The following is a 17,382-nucleotide window of genomic DNA, read 5'->3' as shown; positions in this document are numbered from 1 at the left end:
CAAAAGGAAAATGAGGCTGGTTGCTTCTGTACAGATTTTGATCTCGCACACCTATAAAGGAACACTATGAGTGAGAATTGACTTTGTGGCAGTGAGTTTATTTTGGCGGGTTAGGGACAATGAAAGCTTCTAGGTGGCACAAATAGCTTGCACTAGACTGTTCCACTGAGGCTTGATGGGGTAAACAGCCCGCATTACTGTGGAAGCACAGGAGATCTGCTTCCACAAATATGTTGCTCCAGAAACACTATGGAACTCACATGACATAGCCACGAGATGGAATTAACTTCATGGCACCTAACCAAAGGGGAAATTGAACATGATGATCGCATATTCATGTCTATGTATGCACATGGATAGTGTGTTGGAAATATGACTAAATCAGAATAACAAACATAATTCCCATTAAGAATCGCCATGTCTATAATGAAAAACATGTCAGCGTGGCCCATCTAAATTAGTCTGTGAAGAAGCCCTCTTGCTCCAGTGGTTAGAGGACTGGCAGCTCCATGAAATGAAAGCAGTTGTGTTCCATGAGGTGGCCATTGGTAACACATGGATTACAGCCTAGAAACCATAAGGAGGAGTGTAAGGTGCTATGGCATCACTCACAAAACCCACTGTAGCGCAGTGGACAAAACAAGCCTCTTATCAAGAACACATGGATAAAAGACTAGAACATTCAAGCACTACCATGCAGTGGGGCACAGAGAAAACAGTAGCTTAGTTTAAATAAGATCCTATCTTACTATATATGAGTTATATGTATAGTTGGATGTTGCCTTTTATTAGAAATGATTATGACACAATTTTTAAAATGAGCTGCTATTAATAGGGCACAGTTTTTGCACAGTAAATTCAAAGAAAATGAAAAAACAGTTAACATATGAAAAAAATCCAACAGGATAAAAATCATTTACATACTTAGAATTTGGTCCCAAGAAACTGTTCTATGGAGGTCTGAGGATTAATCAGGACCACTCCGAAAAGGATCGAATGAAAAGCTTTACTGGAGCTGGCCGCACTCCAAAAACACTCTCCAAAGCCCTCTGTGACACTGTGCCCTGTAACAATAACAGGCACGCCACCCCCACCTGGTCAAGAATGGGTGCCATGTAACACTAACAGGCAGGTCCAGTCCCCCCCACACACACACCCCTTGTCCGTCCCCACGTCAGAAATGGAAAATCTTTGAATTGCAGCCTGCCCAGGATGTTTACGCTCCAAGAAGCAGCCTAGCCTACCTACAGTATCGTTTGGCAGACCACTGGGGACAAACTGACCTTAAATGTAAAACTTACTTTGTTAGACTTAAAAACTGTTTTGTTTCACTTTTCTGAGAATGCTTTGCCAGTTTCACACAAGAACTTGCCGTCCCCCTCCCCTTGCTTGGCAAGACGCCCCACAAGGAAGTATAATAACTTCCCTTTGAAGCTGTTCGGGGCACTCGCCTTACAGTCTGAGCCTGCCTCAGTTGCTGGTGAGAGCCCAGATTCGAATTTGTCTGAATAAAGCTTTACTGTTTCCATCTGTTTCAGTGAGTGGTCTGGGCGAGTGTCTCGCTAGCTAACACCCTCTGCCTGAGGGCCATGTTACCTACAACTTTGCTTCCTGGTCAGAAGGCGTTCAATGAGGTTTACTCTACGTGGGACTCTGCAATTCCAGTGAGGACTCAGTCTGTGTGGGGATCTGGGGCCGTCACTGCTAAGGTACCCTTTTTCAAAGGAAGGTGCTGAGAAGTTAAGCTCTAACACAGACTTCGGTCAGCAGTGGAGCGGCCTGATGACCTCAAGGCTGGCCTCTCCTTTCGGTAAAGGCCATTCCGGGGTCCCCTGCTCTCGTGCCCGAGACCTGACATGGAGGGAACGGGCCTAGGCAAGAACCCGTCCCAATCGCGCCTTTCTGGAGCCAGGGGTGAGGGTTCAGGAGGAGCTCTGAGCAAGAAAAGCGGCCAGTGGTCTCCAGACCCATGTGAGGCCTGCACCCAATTCAGAAAGGGTTTCACCGGAAATGTCCCAGGGGGTCGCGGCAACCTGAAACTGACGGACAGAGTGCGGGAAGCGTAAAGTCCGGGGGAAGCCGGACACAGCTGGGGACGCCAGGCCTGCAGGGATTCCACGCCAGGGATCAGCACAGAAATGCAGAAACTCACTCTGGTAGAACTCCTGGGGCGCTCACTGGGCTCCTTCTCAGACAGAGGAAGTGGGGTCAGCAGGAAATTGCATCACCTGGGGAGGGGGTGGGGTGGTGTCTGTGGGAAGAGGCAAGGCCTGGAGATAATGAGGGCGACCTGGAGGTGAGGCTCAGGGCCTGGAGCAGCAATGGATTCATTCTCAGTGGTTTCCACTTAGTCTGGAAACCCTGCTGAAACGTGTTCTCTTTGGGTGACCCTGCTTGCATTTGGAGCACGTTTGCGTGTGTTTTGTGAGTTTGAGCAGGGCTTTGTAGACTGTTGTCGGACATAAGGGCTAATGGTCGGACTTGTGGGATTGGACTGACCTGAGTTGGGATGCTTTCTTAATGTATACTTAGCTCTTATATAAAACTCTCTCTTATATACATATGAGTTTATGAGGATTTGTTTCTCTAGTCTACCCAGACTAACACAGTGCTCTCCTGTCAGGTCTGAATCACTGACCTTATGCTCACAGATTGACACACTGCCAAGCCCTGCATCATCCCGAACATTGTGGCTCAGTCTGAGCCTATTGTTGTAGCCAATGTGTCCATTCATCTTCTTGGGGGTTTTCCTCTTTGAGTTGCTGTACAGCTTTTCCGTCCATGTTGTCCTTTTCCAGGGACTTTCTCTCTCAAGAGCATGTCCAAGGTACATGAGACAAAGTCTTGCCATCCTTGAACCCAAAGGGAATCTGGCTGTACGTTTTCAAGATCGGTTTGTTCTTCTGGAAATCCATAGTACTAGCAGCACCCTTTACTAGTACCTTCATTCACCTGAGCATAACGAGCCCACTAAATTCAGTTTGAATCTCACATACTTTCAGCCTTGATGGCTTCTTTCTGACCCCTGACCTGCATTGTAAAGAAAGGTCATGTAAAGTTCTGAAGGGTGTTGGTGAGTCTCTTCTGGATGGAAGAGGAGAGACTTACTCATTTAGCACTTTCTCTGGAGCTTACGTATCCTGGATTGCCTTTGACAGATATCGGAGTAGTAGCTAACACTGCATGAATCACATCTGGAAAAGAGAGGGCTGTGATTCAATCCTGTGGGGTTTTAAAATTTCATTGTTGTCCCCATCCTAATCATGGTCCTTTGCTTCTTCCGGAAGTCAAACCTGAGGCCGTGTTTAGTTAACCTGCCACCAGCCATGATTTTGTGCCCCACCTCGCCCCTTCAACACCTTTTTATTTTTCTTGTGAAGAGAGCAAAAGAACTCTCTTCAAACAAGGAAAGGCTTTTACAAAAGATGCAGGCAAGATTCCAACTCTTTTTTAGTTGTATATGATTACTGTTTATTTTGAACTGAGTTTTTAAATCAACATAGCTCAGGAAACCTCCAGGCATCCTCCTTCCTTCCTCCCAGTTACTCTCACAACAGCAGTGAGGTAGAGCATTCATTCTCACCCCCAATATTTAAAAACAAAATAAATTAAAAAGGTTCAAAGTACTCAATCTTTTGTCTATTTGTGACAAAAGTAATAAAGATCAAATAATTGGAGTTTTCTTGGAAGTGTCAGGATCTTTTGGAATTTGAACTCTGAAAAAATTCTTCACTGCAGTACTTTGTGGATCCTTACAATTATTATTGTCCATTCCAGGATTGCTTGGTTCCTGCAATAAACTGTTTGATTATTAACTCAAACTCCAGTTTGGTCTTTGGAAGGAGGAAGAGAAAAAGGAAATACTATGTACATTTCTTGAGAAATGATATTTGCCAATCACTGCCAAATTCCTTAAAAAAAAGAAAGAACGAGAGAGAGAAAAGGAACAATAACAATGGACTTACCATCTCTGGGAAAAGTTATCTTTATGCCTTCAATAACTAAACTTTTGTGGCAAGATTCTATTTGTTGTAAATATAATAAATAGCTAGAGGGAATCTGACTACAGAGTAAGAACAACCATGAACATTGAACAATCTGTTTGAGCCCATTCCCCAACCTGCTTAACTTTGTGTAACAATGCAGATCCCACAGCTTGTCGAGCTTCCCCTTGGATATGGGATGTTGTCACAGAATGTCAGAATACCTCATTTATTGCCAGAATTATTCTGCATTTTCCTTCCTGAGACTCTGCCTCTGTTGAGCCCTTTCCTCAGAAAAATATCCCTTTACACCACATACGTATCAGTTTTCACTAAACCTGGCCAGGCTAGCATGTCCACCTTCAGGTCACAGATCACATGGAAGAGAAGAACTTTGTTCAAGGAACCAAAAGTCACCATAGATACGTCACCAGACCAAATAAGACAACATTTGGAACCAAGAACTACAAAGACCCTATCTTGTAAAGAATCGTAACCCCACCCTAATTTGTATTCACTGACCATCCCTGTGAAATGTGTTAAACATTCATCATCCTATACATTGGCATGCTAATTTATTGGAATAGTTGCCTAAAACTGTAAACTTGGTCCACTGTCTTCTTCAGGAGCTTTCCTTGGGGAATCTTCCTGCTCAGTCCTTGCTCGCTCCAAGGAAAGCAGACCCCTGTCACTGTCATGCAGCTCCTGTCTTTGTTTCTCAGCAAGAGTCATGTTGGTAACATGCCACACATTTCTTTTTTTTTGTAAATTGTTTTATCAGGGACTCCTACAACTCTTATCACAATCCATACATACATCAGTTGTGTAAAGTACATTTGTACAGTCATTGTCCTCATCATTCTCAAAACACTTGCTCTCCTCCTAAGCCCCTGGAATTCGCTCCTCATTTTTCCCTTCCCTCCCCAGCCCCCTTCTTCATGAACCCTTGATAATTTATAAATTATTATTTTGTCATATCTTTCCCTGTCCGACGTCTTCCTTCACCCACTTTTCTGTCGTCCATCCCCCAGGGAGGAGGTCACATGTAGATCCTTGTACTCGGCTCCCCCTTTCCTGCATGCTTTTCACACATTTCTTTTTCCTGAGTGCTTTTCAACATAAAATTATAATTTATCTTCTAGAGTCGCTATGAGTCAGAATCAGCTGTATGGCAGTGAACTTCACGTTGGTTTTATCCCAAAGAAGATGATGGGGTCATCCTTTCGCTTTTCAGTGTCTGAGAAGGCTAGGAACATCTTTACTTTATTTCATAGGCTTCTAATATGCAAAGTACCTCATCCATTTCCAGGTGAAATTGCAAGCACAGTGAAAAATGTTACATCATGAGCAGAGTTCTGTAGGATCCACTGACCTTGTCCATAAGTCATGAATTTCCTGTGGAGAGTCTTCTGCCTAGTGGTTACTTCTCACAAGTCGTGTCAAGATTCCAAAAATAGGTTGACATAGGATTCCGTTACTTGTCATCAGTGATTATTTTCCCTGTTCCCAGTTTTCCAAGACTTGGACCCAGGAGTGATGAATCCCTCACAGATCCTCTCACTAAGCTTCGCTGTGTCTGATGACTCCATGTTGCCAGAGCTGGAACTCCCAAAACCTGCAGAAGAGTTTGTAGTAGTCTGTGAACAATATATTCTAGTAGAAGAAACCCCACCCATCGCTAAGGAACTGATGCTCAAGCTCCAGAATGCCCACCAAGCAGTTCTCGCTGCAGCTGAGCACAATGACCCCGAGGGCACAGCGGTCCATTACTGTGTGAGAGCAACAGTGAGAGGACTCAGTGCTCTTACAAACACAATGTCCCTGATATAATGACAGTGGTCTATAGGGATCACATGGTTTTAGAAAACACAGGGTCAAGTCTTCTGGAGCCAGAGCAATAGGGAGGCACAGGACCATCCTGTCAACCTCTAGGGTTTCCGTTCCCTCCAAAATATTTGCTCCATTAATGACATGTTCCTTAATATTCATAACAATACCCCAAAGATATTGCAATTTTCATTAATTTGTAGATTTTATTCATACACTAAATCACATGTGTGCAAGTATACCTTTTTATATATAAATGTTGTTTGCATCATTGATAGCTATGACATGTATTTAAGGATTTTATATCCTGGATTGGTGTATTGGTGCGATACTTTATTGTGCCAGCCTGGCCGATAAACACAAGTAGGATTAACTGAAGGGCAGAGGGCTAAATGGCTCGGTGAGTCTCACCTTGCTTGTTCTGTTCCTCAGTTTAAAGGGGTACACTACCTGTGGGATGCCTAGCCTGTGGACTGTGTCGCTGTAAGTTGAGGTCCCTTTAAGCCTACACGATTGGAATGCTCACCTCTGGAGCTGGGGACCGACAGTTGATGACAGTTGGGGACCTGCCTTGCTGTTGGCTGCCTGGAGATATATAGCCCAGCTCTCTCTACAGAAGGGGACTGGCAACTGGCGACTCTCAAGCGTTAAAGGACTGCTAGTGCCTCACTGGTTTATAATTTAACTGTTAATTCCTTATATTATCTATCTGTATATAATTTAACGGTTCATTTCTTCTATTATATATCTATCTTTATAAATATATTTATATATAATTACTAGCAATCTGGTTTGTCTCTCTAGAGAACCCTCTCCAACACAATGGGACTGAATGAAAATGAAAGCACCCAACTCGTAGAGACCCTATAGACCCTGTGGATTGCCAAGACAGTAAATATTCCCCCATCGATAGTTTTATTGGCATATATTCGCATATCATACAACTCACTAGTTCAATCACATCAAGAAGTGTTGTACAATCATAACCACATCAGTTTTAGACCATTTTCTTCAGTCTTGTACTAATTGTTATTAGTTACCCATGTCCCCCATCCTCCTTGCGATACCCCTAAGTAACTATTCATCTAGTTACTGCTTCTATAGGTTGACCTACAATGGATTTCATATACAGAATAACATTGAGACAAATAAACAAAATAAACTAACAAGAGTAACAAAGTAAAACATAACCTCAATAGAAAAAAAGCAGAAACTATTAAAAACGAGAACTTAAATGGATCCTAAGGGAGAACAAATGATAGGGTGCTAAATATGCTTTCCAATGCATTATGCATGTTAGCCAGGCTATTCACCTCTCTGGTCCATGGTCAAGGATGATTCACCAGGGGCTTCATCCCTCTGTATTTCCCCTCCACTTTTTAAAAACTAAAAACTGAAACAGCTTTAAAATGGGCCGACAGGGCGATGTAAATGAAGGAATGGCATTGATTTGCAGGAGGCTGTGGATGACAGTAGACATTTGCAGCTCCACACATAGAGGAAGCCTCCATTGAATGCCCTCCAGTCACAGTTGGGTGTGAATAGCCGGGTGATCAGTCAGAGGGCATTGCAAAGTCCATTGTGCCACACTAGTTAGGTCAAAATGTAATCTCTTATCTGAGACTATAAATCAGTGGTTCTCAACCTTCCTGATGCTGCTTTTCATACAGTTCCTTATGTTGTGGTGACCGGTAACCATAAAACTATTTCCATTGCTACTTCATCGCTGTCATTTTGCTACTGTTATGAATCATCATGTCAATATCTGATATGAAGGATGTATTTTCATGGTTACAAATTGAACATCATTAAAGCATAGTGATTCATTAACAAAAGAGAGAGAAAGAAAATGAAAGCACAACAGAACAAACTGTTGGACTTAACTGAGGAGCACTTTGTGAGCTATTTGTAGCAACAAACATCTGTATCATGTTGAAATACAACTCGGACGTTAATTACCTCAGTTTCCAACTAATGGAACTAGAAAAAGGTGAGTATGCCATATCATAGCTTAGCAGGGCAGGCAGGAATGAATAAATATAAAAACACAAATAATTACAATAGAAGGAACACAATTAGTGAGCCAATTAAACTAAAGCTGACTCTTTGAGAAGATGAAGTCAAGTGAAAAATGGCCAGTTTTCCCGATCATGACAAGAGAAGGAGAACCGGAATCCGCCAGGTCAGAAACCAGAGGAGACACCGCTCTTCAGGTTTGCTGGACATGTTTTATGAAGAACTCCATGCCCACAGTTTTAAAATACCATTGGACTGGGGAAATTCCTTGGAAGGAAAGAAAACCAATAATGTTCCCACACAAGAAACAGGTAATGGAGTCGTCCACTATCATCATGTGTATTCACATCTTAAGGGGGAAGGAGAGAGGATGCATTGCAAGCTCTCATACCACAAAGGTTGTTGTATATGTAATATAAAGTTTGTAAAATAAAAACTACTTTTTAAAATAATTGATAGTATGTAACAAAGAAATGCTTTATAAACAACCAGTTTGAGTGCTCTATTTTCCTTTGAGGGTGTTGTGTTTCTCTAAGTCTGAGGGAATGCTCTGGCCCATGGTCTCTACTCATCTGTTTCTAAATATCAGGGGACATGCAAATGCAGCTCTCTGCCTGCTGATAAACTGGCTACAGTTTATTCCACTTAAAACCTTTTATTGGTGTCAAATTTCAAAAATTATTATTTTTTTCTTTTTTTAATTTTAACAATTTATTAGAGGCTCATACAATTGTTATCACAGTTCATACATATACATACATCAATTGTATGAAGCACATCTGTACAGTCTTTGCCCTAATCATTTTTTCTCCTCTTTTCTTTTTTTACATTTTATTAGGGACTCATACAACTCTTATCACCATCCATACATATACATACGTCAATTGTATAAAGCACATCCATACATTCCCTGCCCCAATTATTCTCAAGGCATTTGCTCTCCACTTAAGCCCCTTGCATCAGGTCCTCTTCAAAAATTATTTTATTAGGGGCTCATACAACTCTTTTCACAATCTGTACATACATCATTTGTGTCCAGCACAATCGTAAGTATGTTGCCATCATCATTCTCAAAACACCTGCTTTCTACTTGAGCCCTTGGTATCAGCTCCTCATTTTCCCCTCCCTCCCCGCTCCCCCTTCCCCTGAACCCTTAATAATTTATAAATAATTATTATTTTATCATATCTTACACCATCTGACATCTCCCTCACCCAGTTCTCCACTGTCTGTCCTCCAGGGAGGAGGTTATATGTAGAACTTGTCATCTGTTCCCCCTTTCTCCCTCACCCTCCCTCCACCCTCCTGATATCGCCACTCTTACCACTGATCCTGAGGGGTTCGTCTGTCCTGGATTCCCTGTATTTCCAGTTCTTACCTGTGCCAGTGTACATCTTCCGGTGCAGCCAGGTATATAAGGTAGAACTGGGATCATGATAGTGGCGGGGAGGAAGCATTTAAGAACTGGAGGAAGATTGTATGTTTCATCGTTGCTACACTGCACTGTGACTGGCTCGTCACCTCCCCACAGCCCTTCTGCAAGGGGATGTTCAATTTCCCCCAGATGGGCCCTGGGTCCCCACTCTGCACTCCCCCTCATTCACAATGCTATGATTTTTTTTTTTGTCTTTGATGCCTGATACCTGATCCCTTCGATGCCTTGTCATCTCACAGGCTGGTGTGCACATACGATGTGGGCTTTGTTGTTTCTCAGTTAGATGGCCCCTTGTTTATCTTCAAGCCTTTAATACCCCGGATACTAAATCATTTGATAGCCGGGCACCATCAACTTGGTTCACAACTTTTGCATATGCACCCACTTTGTCCTCAGCGATCGAGTCGGGACAGGCCAGTGTGCTTCTTCCATGTGGGTTTTGTTGTCTCTCAGATAGATGACTGTTTGTTTATCTTTAGGTCTTTAAGACTTCAGGTGCTATATCTTTTTGGAGCTGGGTACTATCAGCTTTCTTCACCACATTTACATGTGCACCAATTGTCTTCAGCGACTTCAGGTGCTATATCTTTTGGTAGCCGGGCACCATCAGCTTTCTTCACCACATTTGCTTGTGCACCCATTGTCATCAGCGATTGTGCCAGGAAGGTGAGCATCCCAGACTGCCGAATTGTTAGAACAAAGTGTTCTTTTGTTGAGGGAGTACTTGAGCAGGGGCCCACTGTACATCTGTTTCCTTAATAATAAACCTATAAATAAATCTACATAGATTTATTCCCCCCTTGTCATATATAAATATATTTGCATCTTTATATGCCTGTATTTAAATCTCTATGACTATCCTTTGCCTCCTAGTTCTTTCCTCTGTTTCTTTGTACTTTCCTCTTGTCCCACTGTCATGTTCTGCCTTCATTTGAGTTTTAGGAATTACTCTTGGTTACATTGCCCTTGATCCAGCCCTGACAGACCTCCCACACCCTCCTTGACACTCACTGATTTTGGATCCCTTGTTATTCCCTTGTCCCTGGGCTTGTTAACACCCTCTTCCTTTCCCCCGCTCCCCCTACCCCCATGTCCCTCCGGAACTGTCATCACGTTGTTCTCTCTTGTGGCTTGTTTATGCCACCTATCCTTCCAGGTAGACATGATATGTACTATCACAAGACTGAGTACCACGAAGCAACAACAAAAAGTAAAACAATAGTTACAACAACAACAACACACACGCATACACACATAAACATAGGACTAGTTCAGGGTCTGCTGGCTTTCCTTCATGGGTGCTTTCCAGTCAAGTCTGATGGGGTGCCATGCCCTGGCACTGCCTCTATCCCTGGGGACTTCATTGCTCTGCATCCCCTGCTGCTCTGCTGCATGACCCCAGGGGCTGGCTTCGGCATGGTGGTCTGATGGTGGGCACAATTCCTGCTCTGTGTCTCTAGTGTTGTTCCCAATGGTGCTATGGGTCAATGAGGAACACTGTGTCCCATGGTTGGGCTGGCCGAGTGGTCATTTCTGTGCAGTGCTTTTTTGAGCAAGAACGTTGTCCTCAGGGCTTGGTGAGCCAGAATGTGTGTCACTCTTCTTTTTTTCCTCCCTAAGCCCCCTCGTTGGCTCCTGTGTGCTCTGACCAGACCAGTCCCTCTTCCCCTCTTTTTGAGCTGTACCGTCAGTGCTATCCTCTGAAGTGAATTCTTCTTGGGGGGAGGGTGGTGCTGTACACTTAGTTGGTAATGGGGCTCCTCCCCCTCACCCCGCCAGGCCTCTCTATCAGTTCCCTGCTTCAAGTCAGTGTGTTACATTTTGTCTTGGAGCTCCAGGTTGAAGTCTTGTCTCTCTTTCCCTGGGGAAACCCAATCAACACCCTCCCCCTGTGAGGGTTAGTGCCCTGTTCCCCCAGGAAATCTGTCTTATTTTAATTTCATGGTTATACCTCTGTTATCTCATAATTCAAAAGTTGTATTGTAAAAGTAGGAAACATTCTCACATGCAGAAAAAGCAACTATTCCTATGCCAGGTGTCCCAAGCATCAAAGTTCTGATGAAGCTCAAGAACAGAGTTTACATTAAGACTCAGGCAACTGAAGTCCCTAGAAAGGGATAATTGTGAAGTGTGCCCTCATGACTGAAGGTTGGTGGTTTGAACCCACTCAGTGATGCTTTAGGATGCAGGGCTCATGATCTGCTCCTTGCTGTTGTTAGGTACCATCGAAGTGCCTCGGGCCCATAGGGATTGTATGCACAATCAAACCAAACACTGCACGGTCCTGCCCCATCCTCACAATTATTTCCATGCCTGAGCCCATTAATGGAGTCACTGTGTCAATCAGTCTGTTAGAGAGCCTTCTTCTTTTTCACCACTCCTCAGCTTTATCAAACATGAGGTCCTTCTCCAGGGCCTTGTCTCTCCTGAAAATATGTTCAAAATATATAAGACAAAGTCTTGCTTTCTTGCTTTGAAGGAGAACTCTGGATTTACGTCTTCCAATACAGATCTGTTTGTCCTTTAAGCAGTCCATGGTAATAATAATATTCTTCTCCAGCACCACAATTAAAATGCATTTATTGAAATATATGGGCCCATGTTATCAGCAGCAACAGAACTCAGCTTTAAATAAATATGACTGCTGAAGGGGTCTCTCGTGGCCTGTACTTAAAACATGAGGGTGCAATTATACTTCCCTCCCCTCCATATTGTAACGATATATTTCCATCTCTTTAATGGAGCCTGAACCATCACAGCTCACAGGAACACTAGTAGAAGAGCATCTAAAGAATTCACAAGTGAAGAACAGATCTGGGAATCTCACTAAATGTATTATTAAGGCTTCTCTAACCAAAACCAGGACACTTATGATTTTTTATGGATAGATACAGCAGGAAGGATTATAACAGCTAATTAGTCCACACCGCAGTACAGAGGGCTCAGTTCAATTCACTTCCATGGAAGTTAATATGGAAGCAGACAGCTGAGTCTTGCCTCTGGCAATGCAGGTAGTCAGGCAACAGGCAGCAAACAGCAGGTGGGGTCACCAGCAGCTCAGGAGATTAGCGAAGAAGCTGTGGATGGGATATAGAACTCAAGCAATGCAAGAGACGGGATCTGACAGCCTCAAGCTCAAGCCATGTGTACACCAGCAGCATGGCAAAGCAGGTCTAGAAGGTACCTCAAGTTCTAGCAACAAGATCCATGGATTGCATTCCCACAAGTAGTGTAGCTCACAAGTTGAGGCAGAAAACTAGCTAAAGCTGTTGCACACTGATCCCCAGAGAGCAAGGGGGAGGGGGGCGCGAGGCTTGCTGAGCCTACTGTCAAATCAAGCGACCTTATAAATCCCATGTGTTCCTATTTACTAGGTTGGCACATTAAGCCTACCTGTCACCCCAGATCTGGTCCAACTCGTGCATCTGCAGCTGGGACAGGAGGCCTCAGGACAAGGGAGAATCCAGTGAACCATTGGGTAGGGTGAGGTATTTCCAGAACTTTGTGTCTGAATCCCTGAGCTACTTGCATTTGTGGGCTGCCACCAAGAAAAATAGTGACACAAACATGTTCCATGCTCTTGTGAATAAAGTCCAACAGTCCCATATATATTACACCAACTTATAAAGAGCATAAATATAAATAAATGTATTCTGAGGCTCCACCTGATAGAGTAAGTGGAGATGAGTGTCAGTGGCACCTTTGTAAGAATCGGCTCCTCTGGGAGTTGAATGTTGGCTGAACCCTCAGGAGAACACAATCCTCTACCTGTGTTTTCCATTCACCAAGCCCGGGGTCCTCTTCATCTAAGCCAAGCTTGATGCTAAATGAATTGCTCAAAGAGGTAGAAAAATCCAAGGGACAGGAAGCTTTAGGAATAAGGTCCATGATGCCCAACTCCCAGGGATTTACAGCTTATAAAACATCCATCATTTCCATTTTTCCATAATGTCATGGTACATTGAACATATAGTCCAAAGTTTGAGGATCATTGAAATCTATCGATCATGCTGAATTTAAGAGGAGGCATGATTCAACGTCTGCTAAATATCGGAATGACTGAGTGAGTCACCAACAGGGAAAAAGATCACTTCCCGTAAAATAACTGTACTGCTGAAGAGATTTAAAACTTACTGTGGAGTACAAAGTATTCACATCACTCTAAAGCAATTTAATGATTTAGAAGGTTTCCATTAATAAGTTGTGGGGATAGTTGTTCAGCCCTGCTCATACTTTTTCTCTGCACACAGTTGGATATCTACAGCAACCTCTTGGACTTGAAGACTCTTTCCTCATAGGGAAGATGTGAAGAACATAAACTTTCCTCAGCACACAAATAATGGCAACTTGAAGAAACAATTTTATTAACTTTTTCTTCAAATGGGTTACGTATAAATCATGTGTTTTTTCTGTCTTCCTGGGTTCTTTTAGTGGATTTTGGACATATAGAGGCAAATTAGGAAAGGCTGCATTAAGGGAAATTATTTGAGCAATTTGAGGCAGTAGAATTCCGTTCTGAACGATGTCAGATTACAATATTCATAAGAGATAAGACGACTGTGCAGAGATGACCTCTGCACCAGGAGGCAGAAGAAGCTATGGTGGGTATCTACTCCTATGAAGATGCACATCCTTGGAAAACCAAAGGACATTTCAACTTGGCTCTACAGAGACACTGTGAATCAAAATAAACTCCATGGCAGTGTTTAATTTTAGGGGCTTACAAGGAGGCCAATTCTATTGAAAAATAAACTGAGCATTCCATGCCCAGGTTATGTGTCACTGAATCTTGAGATTGTGGCTGAGATCATGCGAAATAAATAAATAAAATGCCTCTATGTCCCTACTCCCAGTGAAATATTGAGGATTTGGTTACTCCACTAAACTTCAGTCTGAAAAGACATACATTGAGACAAACAGAAATGACACAATGTATTAATTTCTCAGAGACTCTCCTGATTTAATTAATTGTGTAATTGCCTTCCTGAACCAGAGAAAGCTTTCTCTGACAACCAAAATTTACAAGAAACACCTGTGTTAACGGGGCTCTTGGTTGAAGTCATAACTGGACTTCTTGCTTCATCATTGAACAGTGTTTTAAGCAACTCCACTTGACTCACACACACCTATGGATCAAAGGGTCATAGGTCAATGCCATCCTGCTATTAGATATTACTGCCCTTGAAGGACCCAGACTCTTGGTCATAAACTGGATCCCAGAGAGTACCATATTTAAGGAATTGTACCGTGTCAATCCCTGAGATTAACTCTTCCCAAGCAGGTCATGCTTTCGGCATTCATTAATGAATGATACAGGAAGGGTCAAGAGAATGTGGAAAGAGTACCCAAATCTCTGTACCAAAAAGAACTAGTCTATATTCCACCATTTCAGGAGGTAGCATGTGAGCAAGAATCAATGGTGCTGAAGGAAGAAGTTGAAACTGCACTGCATGCATAGCCAAAACCAAGGCTCCTGGAGTTAGCCGAGCACCCAATCGAAATGCTTCAGAAGAAGCACTGAAAGCACTCACTCATCTATGCCAGGAAATGTGGAAGACAACTACTTGGCCAACAGCCTGGAAGAGATACATATTTATGCCTATTCCAAAGGAATGGGGTCCAGTAGAATGCTCAAACTATAGAACAATATGATTGCTATTGTATACAAGTAAAATTTTGCTTAAGATCAAAGAACACTAGTTTCAGCAGTACATTGACAGAGGACTGCCTGAAGTTCATGCTGGATTCTGAAGAGGATTTGACACAGGGAGACCATTGCTGATCCTAGATGCATCTTGGCTCAAAGCAGAGACTACCAGAAAGATATTTACTCATGTTTCATTCACGATGTCAAGGCATTTGACTGAGTGTACCATAGTAAACTGTGTTTATCTTGAGAAGAATGGTGTGTTAGTCTGGGTAGACTAGAGAAACAAATTCATAGACTCATGTGTGTAAGAAAAAAGGTTTAAACAAAACAAAATAAAGAGGTTTATACAAAAGAGAAGTTGAATATTGAAGAAACATCCTAGCTCAGTCCAGATCAAGTTCATAAATCTGTGATATTAGCCCATATGGCCAATACCAATCTATAAGTCCTCTTCTGACTCATGAAACACATGCAATGATGCCAGATGTGGGAAGATCACAGATCAGTGGGTTGGAAGTTTTCTGGATCCAGTGTAAGCATCTCAGTGCTGGCAGGGGTCTCTACATGGTTTTTCTGGCTCCAGAGGTCTGGTTGCATCAGGATAGGCCCATGTGGCTTCTCCAGCTCACAGGGTGTAGCACTATGTGTCTTCTCAGTAGAGAGTCTCCAAAGGAGTGTGTAGTAAGAGAGAATCTCTCCCACCTCCAAGGAGGAAATTCAGGAATCCCCAGAATTCTTAGGAGAAAGAATACAGAGGCCTCATTAGCTATGACCTGATTGACAGACTAGACTCCACCCCTTCACTCTTAATCCTCTCAAGCTCCTAATTGACACCAGATTATGTAGCTACCACAAATGGGAATTCCAGAGCAATTCCTTGTGCTTATGAGGAATTTTCACATGGATCAAGAGGCAACTGTCCGAATAGAACACGGGAATGAATAGAACAAGGGATTTAAAACCTGTGTGGTTTAAAATCAGGAAAGAGGTGTCTTAGGGTTCTTTCCTTTCACCATACTTGTTCAACCTATATGATGAGCAAACCATCAGAGAAGCTGGCTTATATGAAGAAGTATGTGGTAACAACATTGGAGAAAGGTGTGGGGAGAGGTCAAACGCTTACAGACATTCTCCCCAGGGTAGTTAGGCAACCAGACTATATGGCAGGCCTCAATCCCTGCTACAGGGGACATAAACTATTCCTCCTTGAGGCCTGAGACCAAGCGTTCACACCCTACTGATAATGGTTCCCATGGAGATCTAGGGAATAGGTGAAAGTTAGGCTGCCATCCTGAACCTAGGATCTGCTCATCTTGTCACATGTATAACCCCAATCCCTCCCCTTCCTATTGCATGTATGTCCCTAGACCACCCCTCTCTCATTACTGTATTACCTATAGGACAGCCCCTTCCAGTGACGTATGTCCTCACCTGTAATTAGGGGGCTTGCGTGTCCCCAGAGAATATAAAAGGGGCCAGGGCTACCATTTAAACTCTCTCTCTCTCTCACTCACTCCACGTGGACCATCAAGTGGGGCAGAGGTCAGCATGCTACCATGAAGCATGTCTGACTCCCATTTACTTCAATACTTCACTTCTATCTCTCATGCTCTCTATAACTTTACTATGATGTTTAATTATTATCACTGTACAATTGCGCCTACCGGACCCATAATGATGTGTTAGGGGCTGGCTTCCCCTGACAGAAAGGTTTATTACCAACCTTCAGTATGAAGCTGACAAACTTGCCTGATGAAAGTGAGGAGGGTTGAAGCACTTGCTGATGAAGAGCAAGAATTTCAGCCCTCAGTATGTATTACAAGTCGATGTAAGGAAGACCACAATGCTCACAACTGGAACAATAGGTAACATCATGATAAATGGAGAAAAGGTTAAAGTCTTATTTGGATTCACAATTAGTGCTCATGGAACAACAGTCAAGAAATCAAAACATGTATCGCTTTAGATAAATCTGCGGCACAAGACCTTTTTAGAGTATTACAGAGAAGTGCTGTTCCTTTGAGGACTAAGGTGCTCCTGACCCAAGCCATTCCCCATTGCATCATATGCTTGTGAAACTTGGATATTGACTAAGGAAAACTAAGAATCAATGCATTTGAATTGTGGTGCTGAAGAGGAACACTGTAACTATCGTCGACTGCTAAAAGGACAAACAGATCTGTATTGGAAGACGTAAGACCAGAGCACTCCTTAGAAGTAAGGATGGCAAGACTTCATCCTACATACTTTGGAAATATTGTCAGGAGAGACCAGTCCCTGGAGAAGGCATTGTGTTTGATAAAGCTGAGGAGTGGCAAAAATAGGAAGCTTTATTTTGTTTTCCTTTAAAAAAACATCATTTTATTGGGGGCTCTTACAGCTCTTACAACATTCGATACATCAATTGTATCAAGCATATTTGTACATATGTTGCCATCATCTTTTCCAAGACCTCTTCTACTTGAGTCCTT

This window comes from Tenrec ecaudatus, chromosome 15 (assembly GCF_050624435.1).
Source record: "Tenrec ecaudatus isolate mTenEca1 chromosome 15, mTenEca1.hap1, whole genome shotgun sequence".
Taxonomy (NCBI): Eukaryota; Metazoa; Chordata; class Mammalia; order Afrosoricida; family Tenrecidae; genus Tenrec; species Tenrec ecaudatus.
The sequence above is the reverse complement of the archived record's forward strand: the minus strand, read 5'-3'. Positions refer to the sequence as shown.